Source organism: Kogia breviceps, chromosome 5 (assembly GCF_026419965.1).
Source record: "Kogia breviceps isolate mKogBre1 chromosome 5, mKogBre1 haplotype 1, whole genome shotgun sequence".
Taxonomy (NCBI): domain Eukaryota; kingdom Metazoa; phylum Chordata; class Mammalia; order Artiodactyla; family Physeteridae; genus Kogia; species Kogia breviceps.
The window spans coordinates 3,573,845-3,598,496 of record NC_081314.1 but is presented as its reverse complement, the minus strand read 5'-3'; positions in this window follow the sequence as shown (position 1 = coordinate 3,598,496).

The window sequence follows — 24,652 nt, the reverse complement described above, 5'->3', positions numbered from 1 at the left end:
GGTATCATTATAAAATAAAATCATAACCCTTTTTGGAAAGCCTGAGAGCCGTTAAAATTTAAATCTCTTATAAAACATTGTAGACTTCTGACAGGAGGCAGAGGGTGGGTTAGTGAAGCATCTCATTTGTCAGTTTCTAGAAAACAGTAGTGTTTTGTTTTGTTTTGTTTTTAGTACATTTGAGGCTCTGAAGAAGATGAGGTGCCTGCATAAGAAGAATGAATGTTCCATTGTGGAGCTGTTTTCCCTCAGAGAACGTCTGTTGACACCATTCAGTGGGTGTATCTGAGTGAGAGATCTCTCTTGCAAGAAAAACCCTAAATGACTGTCAGAGAAGCATACACTCCATTTTGTCTCCTAGCAATATGATTGTCACTCTTCTTTTTCAAGCTGAGGTCTCAGATTATCAAAAGGCCTCGACTTCCATAAGTTCCCAGGAAATGACTCACTCTGGAGGGAGCCCCACTATTATGCCTGTGGTATAACCCAGCAAGCCTGCAGTCTGGGAGAGACATGTTCTCGCTACTGTCAGGATAAGCCAGGCATACAAGTTGACATCATGTCATCCAAAAACTTAGTGTTACTAAAGCTAAAAGCTCTATCTTTCTTATCCTAAAAGTCTCCCAAATTACGCTGCCTGGAAATTCAATCTCTTCCCTAAAAAGTGGCTGAGTCTATGCAATGATCTTTATCAACTTTTGTCGTGGGCTTTAAAATTCTATGCCGGTAAAAGACCTGAAGTTTAGAACATATATTTCCTCTTTTTCAAATGCTTCTCCCTGACTTATGAGGAGTGGGGATCAGTTCAGCAGGGGGTTGATATGTGGGTTGGCTTTTCAGCTATGAACAGTTCTGATTTCAGTTGCTCTTTCATTCTCTTTATCCTTAGGTTGACATGCATGGTGTCTGTTTAGAGATCTAACCGCTATTTTTCAACGTTTAAAATCTTTATGCTGTGAATTAAATACCAAATTTAAACATGTGTATTTTTAAAATCTCAAACAAAAGAATAGGCAGTGAGAGTAAATTGTGACTATTTGGAGTGTAGGATGCATTATACCTGGACTAGATCTCAGGCAGTAATTTGGAATTAGAGACTGGGGCTAAGTGAATAGGAAACTTCATAATTTTATCTATAAGAATTTAAATGAAATACTTCACTTGGATATATTTAAGTATGTAGGCTGTTGGATAACTTCCATGTTTAAATCTAGTTGAATTTAGAAGTAATATAGCTGAACATATTAGCTAAATCTCACTTATTTATAATGGATCAAAACATTGACTGCAGTGAAGATCTTTTCTTCATTCTAACCATACATCCATTCTTCATGAACATTCAGTTAATTGTTAAGGATTAATGCAATCGTGAACTTTTCCTTCTTGCGCCAAAGAATGGTTTTCAATATGTTAGTCTTATAATTGTTACACAGTAGGTATCATTTTTAGATAGACGAGCACACAAATATACTTCCCTGAAAAAAAAAATTGATTCTGTTCGAAAATATTTTTCCCAACTAATCAAATTATCTTCAAGTAAATATAGAGGGGTGTCTAAAAGTTTCAATCAAGGGACTTCCCTCATGTTCCAGTGATTAGGACCTGGTGCTTTCATTGCCGTTGCCCAGGTTTCAGTCCCTGGAGGGGGAACTAAGATACCACTAAGCTGTGCAGCATGGCCAAAATAAATAAATAAATAAAAGCTTCCGTCAACCTATGAAGTCGAAATAAGAATAAGCTGAGGGCTTCCCTGGTGGCGCAGTGGTTGAGAATCCGCCTGCCGATGCAGGGCACACGGGTTCGTGCCCCGGTCCGGGAGGATCCCACGTGCCGCGGAGCAACTAAGCCCGTGAGCCATGGCCGCTGAGCCTGCGCGTCCGGAGCCTGTGCTCCGCAGCGGGAGAGGCCACAACAGTGAGAGGCCCGCGTACCGCAAAAAAAGAAAAAAAAAAAAAATAAGAATAAGCTGAGCACAAGAGTACCCAAGCCATTTCTTTAAAAACTATTAATCTGTATAATTGGTATGAAAACACATAAGACATTAGTTATGAATAATATTTTTCCATATTTTAAAATAAAATATCAAAAAGAAAATTAATTAGTGGAAAATAATGGAATGAAAATTTATTCCTCCAGCATAATTTGTGACTTCAACACAGTTCTTCTATCTCTTGGAAGAAAATAAGAGATAAACTGGGTATGGTCAATCAAGTGAATTTAGATTTTTAGTGCTCAATCAGTTTTTCAATATTTGCAACGAGATTGTGAAATTGTTTTCACGGTCAGAAGAAAACAATATAAAAGTCAGTAAAAAGAAATTAAAACCAGATCCGTTCAGTCTGAAAGTAACTTTTAACCAGAAAAAGAGGTTACAGATTGATTATTTTCTTTCATTTGTTCTTAGTCTGCCCCCTTGTGGTCTCCAGAAAGCTGTTACCCAGCACAAGCGAAAATGGCAAAGTTATAAAAGTCTTATTATATATATCCAATAAGATCAAGTTTTAATATCCCTTAAAGTGGTTTAGAAAAATGTCTCATCCTGCTTTAGTTTAGCATACAAAAAAATATTTAAAATTAGAAATACATACCTCGGGGCTTCCCTGGTGGCTCAGTGGTTAAGAATCCGCCTGCCAATTCAGGGGACACGGGTTCGAGCCCTGGTCCGGGAAGATCCCACATGCCACGGAGCAACTAAGCCCGTGAGCCACAACTACTGAGCCTGCGCTCTAGAGCCCGCCAGCCACAGCTACCGAGGCCACATGCCACAACTACTGAAGCCCGTGTGCCTAGAGCCCGTGCTCCGCATCAAGAGACGCCACGGCAGTGAGAATCCCGCCCACCGCAACGAAGAGTAGCCCCCGCTGGCTGCAACTAGAGAAAGCCTGCGAGCAGCCACGAAGACCCAATGCAGCCAAGAATAAATACATAAAATAAATACACTTATTTTTTTAAAAAAGAAATACATGCCTCAAAACCTATATCTTTGAATAAATTGAAGATATTTCCTTTAATTCTTAAAATTATTTTTAAGAATGAAAATAGTATATAAACTACATATAATCAATAATTTTAAGATTTTTATTTTTACAAACTCTATAGAGATTGGATCTTTGAAGCAACTGTCAAAAAACTCTCTATGAAACAATTTGGCTGAGGGCTCTTTTTGTGCTCATTCACTGTCCCATGTGATAAATGGAATATTTATAAATGGAATATTTCCTGCCATATTAATAAACAAAGGATGTCACAGTCACCAAAGATTGCAGCCCTCCAACGTGAGCTGCTGAGCCCTGAGGACTCTCAGGGTTGAAAAGAGTATCTAGCAGCCGTCAGAAAGCAGCCACTCCCTGCGGTGAGGGACTCAGGATGTGAAAATACAGGCCCAGAGAGCTAAGGTGCATATCAAAGGAATGATTTCAGTGAGCCCAGACCCTTGCATCTTCCCAGATACAGAAAAGCGCTAAATGCCTAACTTGAGATACCTGGTTCTCTTTATTTAACAGTAGTCTTTTGACGTTCCCAATTACCTCCTCTTTGTTGCAAAACTCCTCTATATCCTGGCTCCCCCCTCACCTACTGGGAGCGGTTTCTCAAGAGTTATCTGAAACGCTGTCTCCCAGATGCAGTCTCCATTTCGCCCCAAATAAAACTTAACTCACAACTCTCACGTTGTGCATATATTCTTTTTAAGTCAACACGTGAATAAATTTTGAAAGTATTTATCACTTCCTTACAAAGTAAATTGGTTTTTTTTTATTGCCTGAGAGAGGATCAGGCACATTCAATAGTATTGTAGCTGGCTGTCCTTAGAAATGGCTCTGGTGGAGACATGGCAAACCAGATGAGGACTTTAATGCTGATTCTGTCATCTTTCCTTGGTTTGCCTAAACTTTAAATGCCAATGTTTTGCAGATTTTAAAAGGTATCCAGTGAAAACTATCTCCTGGCATATTTTGGTAACTAATAGGTCGATGTTGTATTATAAGTTCTTAAATTTTGAATATTTAAACAGGTAATCTCTAAACTACAATATTATTATGACACTTGATCTCATTTTTTTATTACTTATTCCATATCTTTCCTTTTATCTTTTACATTACACACAGTTCTTCTGTGACTTAGGGGATTTGTTTTTGTTTTCTTTTCTTTTTTGGTGGAGAAATTGGTTTTTAGCTTTCCATGTTAATGAATGAGAGGATTCTTAAATTAAGTGAATAAAGCAAAGAATAAACACTAACCTTATAATTAATTGCAACGCCTTTTTCCCAAATGACGTCTTAGGTTTCAATATGACCGTAACCTTTAAGTAAAGGGCAGCATGTTGTTTCAAGACTCAAAGTGAAGGGAAACTAGGTGGGCACAAACTATGTCATATGTACACACACTCACACGTGCGCGCACACATACACACACACACTCACGCACTATCTTCTTACCAAGTCTTATGCCATTAACTCGTTGGTGACCCTGAACAAGGCCCCCTCACCTCTCTGGACTTGGCTTTTTCACTTGTGAAATCATAGTGTAGGAGCTGGTCAGTATTTTTCAAACTGAGATATACATACTATTTTTAAGTGCCCACAAGTCCTCCAGGAGTATTTTTAAGTATTTTTTTTTTTGTAATTTTGATAATGTAAATCTACATGCAAATTGTGGATAATTTAGATGACCGTTTTATGACTGGGCACCACCATGAAGCCAAAACGTGAAGCAGCGGCTTTGAATTTGTAAGAAACAGTTTCTCAATATATAGTCTAAGAATTTTGTAGTCTTCAAAGGTACTCTTGACGGACTTCCACCAGTGCTCAAATCTGAGAAACATTTCTTAAATTCCTTTCAGCATTTAATATTTAATTTTAAAATCTGATATTCACTTACTTTAAATGGAACTACCAGAGGAAGGCAGCGCACCGCAAAAGAGAGACAAGTTGATTTTGCTCTGTTATTTTTGGGTGTTCAGCTTCCTCTATGCATTTCAAAAGAAGCAAACCAATTTAGAAGACTATAAGGCATGTGATGTCTAAAGCGAAGGGAGGCATAATAATGTTTGTGAAGAAAACTGACAACCTCCAGGAAGTGCTGGCTGAAATTTCTAGCATAATGATGGTAATCTGGGGTGCCCCTTGGTGTGGTAGGGGGAAGGGATGTCATTAATTCTGAGGGAAAACAAAGGGCAAGAAACCAAAACATATTTGTGACATCAGTGATACTTAAGCAAAGAATGTTAAAAGTTTCAAGGAAATACACTCCCCAAGCACACAAGTCCATTCCAGGAAGCCTTTTTTTTTTTTTTTCTTTTTTTTTTTTTGCGGTACGCGGGCCTCTCACTGTTGTGGCCTCTCCCGTTGCGGAGCACAGGCTCCGGACGCGCAGGCTCAGCGGCCACGGCTCACGGGCCCAGCTGCTCCGCGGTATGTGGGATCTTCCCGGACCGGGGCACGAACCCATGTCCCCTGCATCAGCAGGCGGATTCTCAACCACTGCGCCACCAGGGAAGCCCTCCAGGAAGCCTTTAAAATAATTGAGCTGTTGCAAAAATGAGGTTATAAATGAATGGACTAAACAATAGTAAGAGCAATTGATCAAGAGACAGGTTGGCTGCTCATGAAAAGACGGTTCCAAAGGGAAAGATGGTTCAGAATACTTGGACCAACCAACTGAAATAACTCCAGATGGAAAGAAATAGGTGGTAAATAAAAATAATATCTATTGGGCTTCTAGCACATGTTTGTTTATAACTAATAATAAACATGTTTGTTTATTTATTCTACAAATAAAAACGATAGGTTCAAACTCTATCTCCACTAACAGATAGTTCAAGAGCCACAGATTTGTTAAGGTCATTTTAAAAAGCAGTATTCAAAACTTGTCAAATACAGCATTTATTTATAAACGTCAATATAGTTACCTACAAAACTCTCCAATTACTACATGGATGGTATTTCCTGATATGATTATTTGAGTTTTGTTTAATTTGGTCTGATAATTCGAGTATAACACAATCATGAGTCTGTTACCAAAATATTTAATGGTTAAAATTTTTCATTAAACGATTATAATTAATTTAAAATTCATAACTGAATAAGCATTTTATCTAAAACATACTATATTCTACAATGACTTTCTTTCTTAGTCACATATGTTTTATTACTCTATGTAGATTAGAAGGGATATACTTCTAATTAATAATGAAAGTATCATTTAAATTTTAAAAGTGATGCATTTTTTTTCATAAAGAGAAATTTTTTAGTCCTAAAAAAAGAATCTTTATAGCCCTATGTATTCATTCCTTATCAAATACAGTTAAAATAAAAACAAAAATTCAGATAAAAACAAAAACTGCACATCTAAATTGGATCTGCCTCTTTTCTCTTACCAATAATGGAAAAGTAACCAGCTTGAGCAACTTTGTAGAAAAGAAGCACTGACCTCAAGGTCAAAGACAAACAGCAGAACAGGTCATATTTTATTATGGCGCTAACGCAAATAGAAGAGAAAGCAAACATCTCTGTCCCTGCTTTCATAGCACACAGGATTAAAAGCAACAGCTGGCTTTGCCTTCCTGAAGCCATCTAGCATGAACACGAATGCCGAACATCAACTTAGAGAGATCGCTATTTCATAAACTGAGTTGAAGGTGTAGGCAAACAAAACGTGTCACCTTGCCACCCCAAAATGTGTCTGGCATGCTGATTACTTCAGGCTGAAAACAATCAAGGCCCAAAAGAGTCAGGAAGAAACTGTGACTTTCCCCCTAACTGCCTTAAAACAATTTACATAGAGGCCTGTTCCTGGAACAGAGCTATCACCAGGGATCTCTGCAAAGAGAATATGGGTTAGATGTGGTGAGGGAAACTCAGCGGGGCCTAATGATTCGAGTCCGCTCAGTGTCCCACTGTCTCTGCAGAGCCCAGCAAACGTTTATTTACCAAACATTTGCTTTTCCATCTCCGTGTGAATTGCCATTCTCCCGTTTGAAGTCCCAAATCACAATGACCAACACCCTCTTTTGTCTTTAGCTGAAGATGATATTTAAGGTGAGGCTTTTAGCCATTTCGGTGACTTAGTTCTTCTGGGTCTCTCCCATTTATACATGTTATTAAACTTTGTTTTATTTTCTCCTGTTAATCAGTCTCATGTCAATTTAATTTTTAGGCCAGCCAGAAGAACCTGGTAGGGTAGAGGAGCATTCTTCCTCCCCCACAAAGGTGCATGGAGAGAAGGGGCCTCTAATTTCTGTTCTGGGACTTCTAGCTGACAGCACACCCTCTCACAGCTTCTCCCTCAGCTCAGAGCAATGGCTCAACACGTCACTAATTTGTGTAAAATCCTCTCAATTTTGCCATATCTAGATGAAAATTATACTCTTAATTTTCTTAATGTTTCTTAATAATTAACTATTTGTAAATTAAGTACATTGATTTTTAAAAAGTAAACTTCAGGGACTTCCCTGGTGATGCAGTGGTTAAGAATCTGCCTGCCAATACAAGGCACACGGGTTCGAGCCCTGGTCCAGGAAGATCCCACATGCAGCACGGAGCAACTAAGCCCGTGTGCCACAACTACTGAGCCTGCGCTCTAGAGTCCACGAGCCACAACTATTGAGCCCACGTGCCACAACTACTTAAGACTGTGTGCCTAGAGCCTTTGCTCCACAAGAGAAGCCACAGCAATGAGAAGCCCGTGCAACGCAACGAAGAGTAGCCCCCGCTCGCCGCAACTAGAGAAAGCCTGCGTGCAGCAACGAAGACCCAAGGAAGCCAAAAATTAAATAAATAAATAAATTTATTTTTAAAAAGTAAACTTAGGGACTTCCTGGCAGGCACAGTGGTTAAGAATCCACCTGCCGATGCAGGGGACATGGGTTTGAGCCCTGGTCTGGGAAGAACCCACATGCCACAGAGCAACTAAGCCTGTGAGCCACAACTACTGTGCCCACGTGCTGCAACTACTGAAGGCCGCGTACCTAGAGCCCGTGCTCCACAACAAGAGAAGCCACCGCAATGAGAAGCCCGTGCACTGCAACGAAGAGTAGCCCCCGCTCACCGCAACTAGAGAAAACCCACGTGCAGCAACGAAGACCCAACGCAGCCAAAAATAGATAAATAAATTTTTTAAAAATGTAAACCTCATATTACATCATAAATAGTAAACCAATATCACCTTTCATGAATGTAATGAACATAGAATACTAATAAATACTATCTGAATACTCTTGCCTGTCAATGCTTTGCGCCTGACACCTCATAACCCCCCCTTTAAAAAGGGCCATAGTAAGTGTTAAAGAATTGTTAAAAAATTTAGTATTCTTTAAAATATTAAAATCAGGCTTTCTTCTTGATGTATTCCCAAAGGTTGAAAAGGGACCGAATCTTTCTCAGTATGTGAGCAGATGTCATGGTAACCCCTACAATCCTGTGGTGTCTTGCCATCAGTAAGAGGACCATACTTGGGAAACAAAGGGTGAGACCTGAGTATAAGGCCAAGAATGATGATAGTTCAGACCCTTCATACAGAAAAATGTTAATTTCATATCAAGCTCCGAGATGACTCAGCTTAGACCATTAGGCCTCCCAAGATTGGAGTGGAGTGTATTCAGTACTTACTGCATGAGGCACAACAGATCTGATCCTCCAAAGACTGTGCTCTGCACCTGTCCTTATCATTCCTTTTTCCTGATATGCTGTTGTCTCACCGTGTTCGCTCCAAGTCAATTGGCTGTTAATGTACACAAGCTATTATATAAGACTTAGGGGCTTCCCTTCCCTGGTGGCGCAGTGGTCGAGAGTCCGCCTGCCGACGCGGGGGACGCGGGTTCGTGCCCCGGTCCGGGAGGATCCCACATGCCGCGGAGCGGCTGGGCCCATGAGCCATGGCCGCTGCGCCTGCGCGTACGGAGCCTGAGCTCCACAATGGGAGAGGCCACAACGGTGAGAGGCCCGCGTACCGGAAAAATAAAAAATAAAAAAAATGAAGCATTCAGGCTTTCCGGGTGGCGCAGCGTTGAGAGTCCGCCTGCCGACGCGGGGGACTCGGGTTTGTGCCCCGGTCCGGGAGGATCCCACGTGCTGCGGAGCGGCTGGGCCTGTGAGCCATGGCCGCTGCGCCTGCGCGTCTGGAGCCTGTGTTTCGCCGCGGGAGACGCCACATTGGTGAGAGGCCCGCGTACCGGGAAAAAAAAAAAAAAAAAAAAGACTCAGAGCAACTTAAGGATATAAGTTAAACACACTAAGATTTGGCAAAAATGTGCAGTTTGGAATTTCCTGTTGTTTCCAAGTTTACTAAAATCTAACAGTAATAGCCTGAAGTCAGAGCCGTGTTTCGTTTGCTTGTTTTATCTTCAGTTTTATCAGTCATTGAGTGTTTAAGATCCATTTTTTTGTTTGCCTCCAAAGTCTACCACTGATCAGTATATAATTCCATGTCCAGAAACAAATGATTAAACTTGATAAAATAAGTTATGCCCAAAGTCTTTGGTCAATTAACACCACTTGGCTGAACGTAATCCATTTCACTTTCCAAGGCTCAATTCAAAATTGTATCCTCTTCCTTTAATTCCCCAATAAGAACTTTACTTTCTTATTTGCAGTGACAATTTCATCCTCCTTTTCCTTAGTAGTGGTTCACCCAGTTTTCATTTCTGTATTCCTCTCTGGTGCCATCACAGGGTTTTGTACTTAAAAACTAAATAAATACTTCCTGAATCAGTTCATGGAATGAGAAAATATGAAGTGATTATATTCAAACAAGTCTATATTACAGTCTTCACAAATAATATGTCGATTTTTATGAAGAGAATATCCATTGTTTTTTGCATAACAATATACTAAATCTAACAAAAATGAGCTCTGAAAATATGATATTTAGGAGGTTAACTTTGTATTTTAAAATCCAATGTGCAGAATTTTTACATAGGTAACAGAGTTGTGTATACAAACGTTCTCCCTCTACTGTCAAGAAGAATGGAAAAAGTCATAATTTTATCCTTATTTCATTTAATAGAATATGTATCTGCCCTCAGCTAATTTATTTCACCAAATATTTTATTTTTTATAAATTGAAATTGCCATAACTATGTCATATAATCGCAACTTGTATTCAGATGTAGAGTCTAAAGCTTTTAGAGTTCTTTCATAAAAGCAGAATTAACAAACTTTAAAAAAAATTCTTATTTTGGGGGGCCTAGCTATAATTTATTACTGAATAAAATATAAATCAAGGTTAATCATTCTCCATATCTTTATCATTTAAAAAACGTATCTGAAATGGTGGATAATTTCCTCATTGGAATTTTAATCAATTACAGATGTTCTATTTTATAATTTATTTATTTACTCAGCAAATATTTAATCTGCTCTTATGTGTCAGGCACTTCAAGTATATAATAATTAATTAATTTTTTTTCTTTTTTAATTAATTAATTTTTGTTCATTCTGTTTTTTTTAAACCATTGAAATTGTACTCTTTCTTTCTTTCATTCTTTCTTTTTGGCCACGCTGAAACAGGAGGGAAGGGGGCAGGGTACAACCTTTGAAAGAATGGCATAGCCCAAGGACATGACATAAACTGATTAGAACCAAATGAGTCCAAGATGGCAGAGAAGTCAGCTTCCACTAGGCCTTGAGCCTCAGTATACGCTCACTGAAACACATCAGCAAGCTAAATGACACACCCACAGGCGCCATGACAGTTCCAAGGCCGAACATAAGGATCAAAAAGTGGGCGGTGACCCAATTCTTGGAAATCCCCGCCCCTTCCTAAAATAGCTGGAATACTCCTCCTACTCATTAGCCTATGAAATTACCTGTCAATATAAAAACTGACAACCCCATACCCTGGTGCCTTTCTCACCTGCTGAGATGGTTCACACTCTGTGGAGTGTGTTTCTCTCTAAATAAACCCACTTCTTACCTATCACTTTGTCTCTCACTGAATTCTTTCTGCAATGAGACATCAAGAACCTGAGCTTCATTAAGTCCTGAAAGCAGGTGTGTGATCTCCGTTGGAAGATTGTGGGTTTTGGCTGGGTTCTAGTCTGAGCCTCATGGGCTCAAGTCCCAATCTGGGTTTTGGCCCTGTTTGAGTCCTGGCACGTGGGTTCAAGTCCCAATCTGAGGTGCACGGTTTCAGCGCCACGTGGCTTGCAGGATCTTAGTTCCCCCACCAGGGATTGAACCTGTGCCCCTGCAGTGGAAACGTGGAGTCCTAACCACTGGACCACCAGGAATTCCCTAATTCTTATCCATTCTGTTTAGTTGGGGCTCCTTTGGTTTAAAGTAAAAGAAACACACTCAAGCCTGCTAAATAATAGAGCAGTAAGTGGAGAAGAAATGGGGGAGAGAAAGTACAAAGAATGTCTCATAGGAAGCCAAGGGCAAGAAATGTACAGAGCAAGAAATCATGGAAATATGAAGGTAACAGCAACTGGGGACACAGACTCTCTCTCCCAGAGAGGGGTCCTCTTCTTGTTCTAATTTAAAATTGAATGACTGACACAGCAACGGCCTTAACTTCATAGAAAATCTTGATATATGTGTTGGCTTCTGCTCTTGAGGCTGCCTCATTTTCTGATTGTTGTGCTTACTTTTGAAACCAGGCCATTTAAACCAAAGGTCAAACCACAAACAGCTGCCCCTTAATAAAACTTCAGAATAAGGACTTACTTGCTCAGCAGGACCTGGAGGTGAGCAGAATTTCTTCAGTGTGTGAGTGGGCTTTTTCACACATTGCCCTCCAAAAGTTTACGATTTTGTTCAGGTAGATAGCGCATTATCCAAAGCCTTCTTTGAGTGTTCAGAGGTAGAACCTAATTTTACTTACTACTTTTTTTCTTTTTTTCAAATAATATGTTGACTTAATATAGTTTTTCCTAAGTCACTTTCCTGAAATTTTTAACAGTTTAGAAACTAAATTCTATTTTCTAAGATATTTTTCAGGACTTTATTTTTTTAAATTTCAAACTATTCCCTAAGATTTAATTTCGGCTCTATCTATCTATCTTCATAATACATTAGTGCTAATATTTTCCTTTCAGTTTTGCTCTTGTCAAAACTGGGAAGAAAAACCATATTTTTAAGTTCTTGATATAAGAAACCAGACAATAAACCATGCTTTTTATCTTTGAAGAAATATCAGTAGCATAAAAGTTATTCATCACTAGAAAATTTTGAAAATTCCATGTAGTTTAGTTTTGAAGTTATTTCCTTTTTTCTTCATTAATTCCTCCTTTGTTGTTCCTGTCATAGTCTCTATTTGATATTATCGGAGATATTTGATATTATCATTTTTGCCATTTTGTATTTTTAGGTATAAAAGTTTTCCAGCTGGAAATTTTTAAAATTTGTATTATTGAAATATAATATATTATTTCAGCTGAGAATGTATAAGCAACCCTTCTCTATTAATGACAAATCATATCTTGTCTTTCATTAATTAGGCTATACCTTGTCTATTTGAAAATTCAAATAACTTGATTTCCTTTGCTTTCAATTTTGTCTAGTTTTGCTCTTTTAATATATTTCCTCTTTCTGGGTTTCTTTAGTGGGAGACTGAGTGGTAGTAGTTACATTGTATTTGCTTTACAAATATAGACATTTAGGTCCATACATTACCCCTTAAGGAAGAGCTGGAGACAAGGCATACCTTCTGTGAAACGGTATGTTTTTAGTTTTAGCTTTTTGTCCTTTCTTTTTCAACATTTAATGTAAAAATTTTCACATGTACAGAAAAGGTGAAAAAATTTTATAGTGAATACTTATATACCCACCCCCTAGATTTGACAATAAATATCTCATTACATCTGCTTCATTAGCTCCCTATTCATCTATCCATTCTCTATCAACTCCATCAATCCAATTTTTTAAAATGCATGTCAAAGTTGCAGATGTCAGTACATTCCACCCCTAAACTTTTAGCATACATTTCACTAACCAGAATACAGTAGCTATTTTTGTTTTTTGCTTTCTTTGAGACATATATATATAAAATGAAATGCACAAATCTTAAACATATCATCCACTGAGTCCTGACAAATGTGTATACCTAGACAAATCTTAACAGGATAGAGAGCATTGCTAGCACCCCTCAAAAAGTTTCCTTATGCTCCTTCTTCAGTGACTCCTAGCCCATAGCCACAGATGTAAACTTTGTTATGATCTTTTTTTCCACAGTAGACTTGTATTTGTGGTTGTAAGAAATCTTCTAACATGCTTTACTTTTTATCATTTACTTTTTATCAATCAAAACATTATTTGATAAGATGCTAAAAAATTTCATTTATAAGAACAATGTTATAGTACCTTATTGTCTAAAAGTATTTCAACTGTACTATGACATCTGATTTGTCACTCTAGCAACCTTATTTTACAGATTAAGAATCTTAGGCTGTTAGAGGTGAAAAACCCACTTCAGTGCAGTAAAGACTCATTCCCAGATTTACAAACTCCAGAGCCAATGCTTTTTCCCATTATTTCATAACGTGTGGTTGTTCTGATTTCATTGTACTGTGGAATGAGAATACACAGATTGACCATAAAGTCTGGAAACATAGATAATGTTTAATTGTCTTAAACAGAATGAAACTACTTATTTTGTCTCTGGAATATGCTAAAAATGAAGTTTTATTCAGTGAAAATGGGAGACACATCATATGAGGTAGCACGTCACAGGTGCACCTGTATGGTTTAGGGAAATGCTTTGTGTTCACTATAATTTTGCACAGCATCTTGAACTCTGCCTTGCTAATAATAACAACACATTGAAAGTACCATGTGATGTCACTGAACACTACATTGCGATATCAATAATTTTTTATGTATCTTTGCATTTGTTTCCAAATTTCATAGAAACTCTGTAGCATTTAGAATTCTGCTTATTAAGAGTATAAAAAAAGGAAACATTTCTTGCTAGACTATGAATGATGTTTACTAATGATGTTAATGAATGAAAAGGAAATGATTGTGCTGTTTTCCTGTGTCGGTCCATTCAATTTATTAACTGATCAGAGTAATATTTTGATCTATTGTTTACATGACCTTCAGTATTCTGGAAGTGGAATGTTAAACAAACTATTATATTTCTATTTTTCTGTCTTTTAGTTATCTCATTGTATACTTGATTTCTATGGTGTTTAAAACAAAACTATAGTATCAAATTGTGAAGTTATACTTTTACCATTTTCACCATTTTTATGTTGGGGGGGGGGGTTGGGCTGCACCCCACAGGCCTGCAAGCCCTGTATTTACCCAGCCTTGAGTTGGAAGAAATAGCCTGGCATCAGTGGCAGCGGCATCGATGGTTTAGTAGATAGTGGGATCTTACATGTCTGAAGCAAGGTCCATGGAGTGACACTCTACTTTGTGCAGCAGGTGGACAGGTGGGCAGGATGTGGCAGCAGTCTTCACTATAGGGGCAAAGGGAGGGGAGGTTACTAGTTATAGGGGGAACTGACGTTAGGTTGGCTCATCGGCTACCAGGGAATCCAGCAGAGGAACACAAGGACCCCATGCCTTGCCTATTCCTTACTCATGACCCATAGACCCAGCTGAAGAAGGTGAACTTAGAAAGTTAGACCTCTCATTCAAAAATCGGGAATGAGGTCATTAGGTTAAGGAAGTTGTGCTGAAGGAATATGCAGCCGTAGTGGCTAAGATGACCTTTTGAAGCCATACAGAAAGAGAAGATGATGGGGTAAGTAATGAGAGATAATAGATGGTAGTGATGATAGACAGATAGATGATAGATAGACATATGGACAGATAGGTATAGGTAAATAGAAGAGCAGATAGACAGATTAGCTTCCATTGATTAATTGCTGACTTCTAAATTTCCAGGTTCTTAATGAGGCCTAACGGTACTTATGTTCGTATTCTTATTTGTGAGTACATACTTAAAATAAGCCTCCTTTGCAACCAGATATGCCCTGACTAGGATACTGTAGGTGAAACCATATACCTAGTTAGTGTTTTCTGTTTTCTGTAATCCCCAAAGGACTCTAAAACAGTCATTAAACTACTGACATGGTCAGTAAAAAGTCACAGACATCCTATATTAGCAAGCTTAGCGTGATGATATTGCAGAAAAGTTCATATAACAATCATGCACTATGAACTCAAATATATATGCTGCTCATTTCAGAGTTGGCCTGACATGAAGGGCCATGATTATTTCATGGATTATGAAATTATATGTCATTTAATCTAATCCTCCTCCCAGAAACCAAGAAAATGCATCACTAAGCAGCCATTTTTGCTTCTCTTCTGCAAGCCCTTCTAACATAATGTCATATAAAATATAATAAAGATATATATATATATAAAATATATCAAGGGATATACTAAGAAACCGAGTTTCTTAGTATACTAAGAAACCGAGTCACATAATAATTTTACATTTTTCAACATTCCATATTTAGTATTCCACATGTCAATTAGTCTTTGAGGAAAGGTGGAAGATGTGAAGCTTCCTATTAAGAGTGCTGGGTTAGGACTCCGCGCTTCCACTGCAGGGGGGCACGGATTTGATCCCATACCTCTGTGGTTCCTGGGTGGTAACTGACAGTTTCAAATACATTATTAAGTAAGTTTTTAAGGCAGGGGCTTTATTTTATTATCTATCTCTACCTCAGGACAAATGGCAGAGTACTTAGACATAACAGGGATAATTTAAACGTCATTAATTTATTTATTACCAAATATATATATTGAAAGTGGCACCTTTCTATTTATGGAAGGTTGTGGATAATATGCTGTAATTTATTATAGAAAAGCTAATTTGTTTTTTAAATCATACTTGCCAATCAAAATACAAGTATCCTACAATATACATCATTGGTTCACTGATTAAAACAAGCCATTCCATTGTGTGCTATTCCATTCCATTACATGGAATTCAGATTCAAGAGGGTCATGGGAGACCCAGAGTTCATGGCCATGGAAAGAGAATATCACTGGGTTGTGACTTATGGGAATTTAAAGATATAAGAGGTCAGGGAACCGGCTCTCATAGGTCATGAGGACATAGCAACTGTGAAACACAAGGAAGTAAACTTTGTGGAAGAAAAAAATATAGAGAACATAAAAAGGCAAGTAACTGAAAGATATTTGAAACAGTCATGCAAAATTTCAACTATTGACGAGTAATATTACTATGTGAATGCTAGTATTAAGAAAATAGATGTTCTGCCAGTAACAATAAAATGTTGCCCATTCAAAATTATAGTCCTCAATGGGTCTTTACCATGCATTTTCAAGAGCTGCAAGTTTTAGCCTGTAAATATGGTATCTCAGGGATTTTTAAATCTCAGAGGAAAATACAGGTCCAAAAAGAAACATTGTAATTAAATCCATTCTGTTTAGTATAATTACCTCTAATCCAGAATTGGGAAAGCTCTATGCCCATGGGGCTCCTTTCTCAAGACTTGACCTCCGGTACATGGTAACTATGCAACAACCTCTGTGCATGGATGTGTAGATATTGTTTTAGAGAAATATTAGTTAGCTATTTTGAAATATCCTGTTGACTTATTATTTGTGTGCAGGTTCTTCAGTTATCCAACTAAATATGACCTAATGTCATTTTTGTAAGGGAAAAGGCCATTGAGAGGTGGAGTGGGAATGTGATTCATGTTCTTACCATCTGTCACCACAGGACCAGCCTGAGCCATCTTGGGGGTAGGAAGAGTCATTCATTGGGATTAGAAAGTTCCAAGCATTTATCCCCTTTACTTATCAAAGCATGTCTGCAACAGAGGATGTAGGAAGGTGGAATTGCTCTAGTCTAGGAACATTGTTGGAATTAAGCATGGACTTAATTTCTCCTTTCAAGACAAAGAGTACCAATTCCTCAACATAGAACACTCGTATCTCTTGGCGCTGATAAGGTCCCCATCATTCTGACTCCCCGAGATTGTACCAGGTTAGGTGCCTAGATATACAGGGACAAAAAGGATCTTTATGGGACATTTCTTTCTCTCTTAGATGGTCAATTTTGTAAGAACAGCAGTGTAACATCCTTTTTCTAGTTTATATTGGTCAGTCCTAAATGGAAGTTATAAAGCATTTATTGCCAAAGTTAAGACAACTCATTTTCTATTTCATTTCTTTCTCTTTATGATACTTGCACAGTCTGAAATGAGATATATTAAACTGGCAGAAATTTAAGAACACAACCATATAAATGATAGTCAATACAATAAGCACTATCAAGAGAATATTTTATTTGCTATTATGATTGCATCTAACAGCAATGTGTAACTTTAAACTAAACTAAGACAGGTGCAGATCTAGATGTACAAAATTTTCCCTCTGAGGATTACGCAGCAATTATTTATTTGATGACGTGAATAACAGGCTTAAATTTCATGATTCAAACAAGCTCCACAATTTCAAGTCATTTATCATTTAGCTCCTTAAAGACAATAATAATACATTTGAAACTGAATCATTATTAGTTCAAACTTAATGATCCTAATCATGAATCATGTTTTCTTATTGTACAGATATTTTATTATTCTATATTTAACTGATAAGTGCCTGAAGAGAATGAGGAATTAAATAAATCAGCACCCAACATTTATTTCCTATAGCTTTCTCTCCCTTCAGGCCTACACAACCAGTTTAAATCTTTTCATGTTAAGAAATTTAAAAATGAATTGATTGTAGTCGGGAGTGAGAGGAAGGCTGTCTTCTTACTTAATGAGCTGCATGGGGTAAACACCATGATTTCCTTCTCTCTCAAAAGTGAAGCCATGAGAAAAATAGAACTACCATATGACCCAGCAATCCCACTACTGGGCATATACCCTGAGAAAACCATAATTCAAAAAGAGTCATGTACCACAATGTTCATTGCAGCTCTATTTACAATAGCCAGAACATGGAAGCAACCTAAGTGTCCATCGATAGGTGAATGGATAAAGAAGATCTGGCACATATATACAATGGAATATCACTCAGCCATAAAAAGAAATGAAATTGAGTTTTTTGTAATGAGCTGGATGGACCTGGAGTCTGTCATACAGAGGGAAGCAAGTCAGAAAGAGAAAAACAAATACCGTATACCAACACATATATATGGAATCTAAGAAAAAAAAAAAAGGTTCAGAAGAACCTAGGGGCTGAATAGGAATAAAGACGCAGACATAGAGAATGGACTTGAGGACATGGGGAGGGGGAAGGGTAAGCTGGGACGAAGTGAGAGAGTGGCATGGACATATATACACTACCAAACGTAAAGTAGATAGCTAGTGGGAAGCAGCCGCATAGCACAGGGAGATCAGCTCGGTGCTTTGTGACCACCTAGAGGGGTGGGATAGGGAGGGTGGGAGGGAGACGCAAGAGGGAGGGGATATGGGGATATATGTATACATATAGCTGATTCACTTTGTTATACAGCAGAAACTCTAACACAACAATGTAAAGCAATTATACTCCAATAAAGATGTTAAAAAAAAAAAGTGAAGCCATGAAGAAAGATTGGGAGTGCTGAGCTGGGATACTAGAGGGAAGAGAAAGAAGCAGAGTTCAGATCCCTGAATCCTTAAGGTGATTCTTCTTGATCTCCACAGCCTAATCACACAGGCCCACCTGCCCACCTGCTGCATTCAAACAGGAGAGATTCGTTGTCCTTTGCTGGAGGGTAGATACCTGCAAGAAAGGGAGGATTCCTACACATTTTTGGAACATACCATGTAGTGCTTTATATCCCTACTATTTGTAACTTCCTGCGGGGAGAAAACCTGCATGTGCTCACCAAAAGAACTAAGGGATTTTCAAGCAGTCATTTCTGTAAATATTTGTTTAATTATCAACCGTTTCCATGAAATATTTATTTCATGACTCCAAGGAGAAAATGAGGCAAAGGTGAGGGAGAAAATGTCACATGTTGTTTTCATTTTTGTTTCAAATTAGGTACTCTAATGAAAAAAAAGGCAGGGGACTCCTTTTACTCACTCTGTGTTCCCTAATACACCTAGCATGGGTTCTGCCAAAGGGCAGTGTTAAGACACACACTGGTGGGAAAAGTAATCTTGGACTGTAGATGTGTGTGTGTATGCGTGTGTGTATAAAATATATATACTGATATATAATTTAAAATTATTGGGCTTCCCTGGTGGCGCAGCGGTTGAGAGTCCGCCTGCCGATGCAGGGGACACGGGTTCGTGCCCCGGTCCGGGAGGATCCCACGTGCCGCGGAGCGGCTGGGCCCGTGAGCCATGGCCGCTGAGCCTGCGCGTCCGGAGCCTGTGCTCCGCAGCGGGAGAGGCCACAACAGTGAGAGGCCCACGTATCGCAAAAAAAAAAAAAAAAAAAAAATTATTTCTATAGCAAATGTATATATACTTTCCATATACATATTTGCTATACACATTTATTAAATATATATATTTAATATATATACATGTATTCAATATACGTAAATGACAGTCATGATGACAAAGACAAGGGTCTATGGAGTGGTGTGTTTGTAAATGTTTAACAACTATCTCTCTGTGAAAAGTAAGAGCTGGGAGGAAGATGGTGCTGATTTAAAGGATTTGCCGATTTCTAGGGTGTAAATATTCTCACTATGGCAAGTTCAAACTATTTCCTTGACCTCAACTAGGTTGAAAAATTTCTGAAAATTTAACAATAGGTTCTTATGAGCTGGTATGAGTGAGATCCAGCACACCATTGGCTGTATATGTATGCATTTGCTTATACATGTAAGTAGGTAGAATATAAGGTATCTGCTTATGTGAAAATGCTTTCTGAATATCAGAGGAAATTACTTCTTTGTTTCACATTACTCTAGACATGACTATTCTAAATAGCCAGTGGCTTTCTGTGACCTGTGTCACAATATAATAAATCAGATTATAACTGTATCAACAATGAGCAGTTTATCAGTGTTCTTTAGAAGTTGGATACAACTTGCTGGGCAAAGTTAATCTTCAGACAACAATGCATAAATTACTTTTATTATTTATTTATTTTTAAAATTTATCACCTTAACCATTTTTTTAATTAATTAATTAATTGATTGACTAATCTATTTATTTATTTATTTTGGCCAGTCTGTGGCATGTGGGATCTTAGTTCCCTGACCAGGAATGGAACCCAAGTCCCCTGCATTGGAAGCGTGGAGTCTTAACCACTGGACCATCAGGGAAGCCTCCATAAATTATTTTAACAGGAGGGTTTTTGGGGGTTTTTTTTTTTGGTGTGCGGGCCTCTCACTGTTGCGGCCTCTCCCGTTCCGGAGCACAGGCTCCGGACGCGCAGGCGCAGCGGCCACGGCTCACGGGCCCAGCCGCTCCGCGGCACGTGGGATCTTCCCGGACCGGGGCACGAACCCTCGTCCCCTGCGTCGGCAGGCGGACTCTCAACCACTGCGCCACCAGGGAAGCCCCCCATAAATTATTTTTAAAAATTTAAGTGGCTTACATTTACAGCATGCATACATATTTGGTTCTGAAAATCCTGTGATACATGGACAATGAAAGAAATTTAAAGTCATTTCATTCTCTGAAAGAAATTATTGTTTTACTGACACAAGAAGTTTTGCTATTTAAACTACAACTACTATTCTCATTTTTTCTTAGCATTATCTTCAAAAACTCACCTTTGAATTCTATTTTTCCTTCAAATGACTTTTGTCAAGGATATACTTTGTAATTGAACATTAAAAATAAACAAAAAAACCTCAGTTTATTATACTTGAACTTTCTCATCTCCAGAATAATTCTCTGATTATACTTGGTACATATTTGAAACTTTTAAAAGTTCTTTCTAGACAGATTTAAAACATAATGTGGGGGGCTTCACTGGTGGCGCAGTGGTTGAGAGTCCGCCTGCCGATGCAGGGCACACGGGTTCGTGTCCCGGTCCGGGAAGATCCCACGTGCCGCGGAGCGGCTGGGCCCGTGAGCCATGGCCGCTGAGCCTGGGCGTCCGGAGCCTGTGCTCCGCAACGGGAGAAGCCACAACAGTGAGAGGCCTGCGTACCAAAAAAAAAAAAAAAAAACAAACACAACAACAAAAAAACCATAATGTGGGGACAAAGATAATGTCAAGCTAAAAATTAATCTAAGCATTGAGGCTCCTCCCAGTAATTTCGCTCGTTTCTAATATCACTTACCTTCCTGCTAATCTTTGAGCAAAAACAAGGCAATACTCTTTTATTTCTAATTTTGAAGGAGCCACTACACATAACAAGGATATGGAAATATAAGAACATATGCATTAACAGTGTGATTTATTTGTCTTATTTTAAAGAAACAATTATTAACTTATAATGTTTGATTTAAATTCCTGTGTTGGGAGATCCCTGCTTCTGGGAAAATGAAACAGATATAGTTTTTCCTCTTCTTTCTGTTAAGTGCAACTAAAAACATGAGAAGATTCTGAAAGCGGGAGAGAAGAAGGCAGATCAGCCAAGTCATTTGTAGCCAAGGAATGACACAGTGGTGATGTCCCTTGGTTGTTTTTTTGTTAATTTGTTTTTATTTGCTTCAGGTAGACCAGACTTGGAGCTAAAGAAACACAACTTAGAAATGCCAACAGGCATAGACAGAAAAAAAAAAAAAAAAAAAAAAGAGCCACAATAAAAGCCCGTTCTCTCTAGCCCAAGGGATAGGAAAGGGACAGTCTAGCAAGGTACAAACCTTTTAAAACCACTTTAATTGAATCAAACACCAGAGCAGAAAAAACTAGACCACTCCCACCACACCAGAACAGGATTTGTGAGGATCCCAGACTCCCACCCTTTCCAGACTGTAAAGGTACCTCAAACTCTCCTGTAGGGAGCAGAACTTTCATCCCCACGGGACAGTATCAAGGCACTTCCCCCACCCCTACTCCTTACTGGGATGGGGTCAGAGGAGGCCCAGTGGGCAGTATTCTTATTACTTGCTTCAGTGTCCTGATTGAGCTGGAATCTCTTTTATTGACTCACATTAACCTTTTCTCTTCACACATAATATTGTCCTGCTGCCTCTTTCATGCCACACAATTAAATCTTCTCTTCCCTTTATCGCTCAGTTTAATAGTAGCTGTTACATTACTGACTTTCTGCCTAGAAAATATAATTTTATTATTTTTTAATTTACCTAAAATTAAAAATAATAAAATTTTATCTGTAAATTTAGAACTTTGTCTAACAGAATATCTATAAATAAACTTTAACAATTATGACCTGAAAATATTTCCAATTTTGTAAAGATAGAGTATGCAAACTAAAATTAACAAAAACATCAATTCTGGCAAAGTCTTCCCATCTGTGTAAATTAAACAGTTATAAGGTTAATAGAGGCAGAAGATTGTCTTAATTAAAATAAATATGCAACAGACCTAGTTAAGAGAAAGGTAAGACAGATTTCTTTTTTTTTTTTTTTTTTTTTTTTTTTTTTTGCGGTATGCGGGCCTCTCACTGTTGTGGCCTCTCCCGTTGCGGAGCACAGGCTCCGGACGCACAGGCTCAGCGGCCATGGCTCACGGGCTTAGTTGCTCCGCGGCATGTGGGATCTTCCCGGACCAGGGCACGAACCCGTGTCTCCTGCATCGGCAGGCGGACTCTCAACCACTGCGCCACCAGGGAAGCCCCAGATTTCTTGAATTTTGTTAATTTTTACCGTCAGCAGTGAATTTATTGCTTGCTATTAGTGAAGTACTTGGTCTTCTCATAAATTCTTGTTCTTTGACCTAGACATGCATGTATCTATGTTTCCAAACATTCCCCAAGTCAGTACCACTCTTTGATATCTTGAATTCTAAGAGGATTTTCTCCCCATTTCTATGATTTATTTTCTTCTTCATTCTCTTCTTGAGTTCACAAAGCATGGTACTATGGGATAGAATTTTTTTTTTGCATTGCTCCCCCTCCACAGATTTTCTAAGAGGCTGGGTTTTCATTTCTCTAGGGAATAATATGTGGAAACTTGTTCTTGCCCTTTGTCCTGTATACACAATTCTTCCTGCTATTTAAAAGGAGACTTGACTAATAACCAAAGATGGACAAGGCCCTTGCATTAGTCACAAATCTACATATTACAAAAACAAATTGTGAAAATTTCAAGCACCACATGTTGGATTCTAAATCAGTCAGCATGCTAATACTCTGAATTAATTTAAGTTGAAATTGATACCCTATGAGTCTTGAATAAGATTATAAAGACCATACACATCACTGAAACATTAATCCACTTACTATTTAGAAGCTCACATTTTGCAGACAGTATTTGAAGCAGTTTATAATAATTTCCAGATATAATAAAACCATTAAAACTAGAGTCAACAAGTCTAGCTAATATATAAACTGTAGTCAAACTCACAGCCAGGAATTTTCTAGGAGCCCAGGACAATATGGAAACATGAAATGGCAGAAAAAATTTTTTTTAATTCTCAGTTGGTACCACATTTTAAGAGGACGTTATCATATGATAGAATCAGATAATTATATTTCAACAAGAGCTACTATATTCAAGACAAGACACAGCAAGAGTGATATCTTTAATTGGTAGGGATGTCCTGGAGTACTCCATTAAGAAATATTCTGAGGTTAAGTTTGCACACAGCAGAAACAACAGAGTGACTGATGTCCACCATGGACTCAAGCACGGGGACGGGTAGCCCTTATTATTTGCCATTCATAACTCAGTCCACCAATCTGCTTCATTTTTTCGAGAAAATCAAGGCTCAGATAATGATGTAAATTGTTCTAGGTCACATATTAAATATTTAACTTTGCACACCAACACAAGAGGAGATTATGGAAAATCTAGATATTTAATAGAGTATTATAGAAATTCTATTGTTTAAGAATTCAAACAAGAACAAGTATCATATTGTAGACTAGCTGAAGACAAAAAAGGAAAGCTTCATATGTGATAAGACTGTTGAAAATTCTAACCGGATTTGTGTGTAAAAACGTCACAATTTCCTTATACTAATTATCCCTTATTTCCCATATGGCCCTGAACATAGTAGGTGATCAATACATGTTTGTTGAATTAATTATTGAAGTAATGAAATATTAGTGTATAAGTTATGAGGAGAGAAGAGAAATATCAGGTACTGTTTTGTGAAGAGCTTTTCTAATCTCTGCTCATTTTCCTCCTGTCACGATGCTAGGTATTTAACATTCAAGAATCTAGAGTCATTGGAGATATTTATTTCATTTTCATATTCTAATCTCTGCTACAAATTACCATTTCACCATTTCCAGTTCCTGATAGATACATGTGGAGGCCTTTAAAAGATGTTGAGTGAAGGAGAAAGAATGGCAGGGTACAGGAAATGGGCCATTTTTATTCAAAACATTTGCTTGGGCTTTGGGAATTAAGGTCCTTTCGGTGGCAAAACAAATGGACGCAACTGGTGCATTTCATTATGGTCCCAGTGTACAGACATGCAGAATTTTGTTTAGAGTAAATGGTCTTTTGGCATAAGCTTTTGTGTTTTGCAGTTCTTTGGCAGTGAGAAGTTTCTGGCCAGCTCACATGTGTCATATCCCTCCCCTGACCATGGAGACATCATGGAGGGTCAAATGGCTGGACCCTCTTTCTCAAGATTGTTGTTATTTTTCTTTCCTTCTTTTTTGTTAATTAAAATAAATAATGTTAGGCGCCAGTCCACGGATGGATCAAATAGTGGTTTTATCCTCTTCCAGCAGGGAA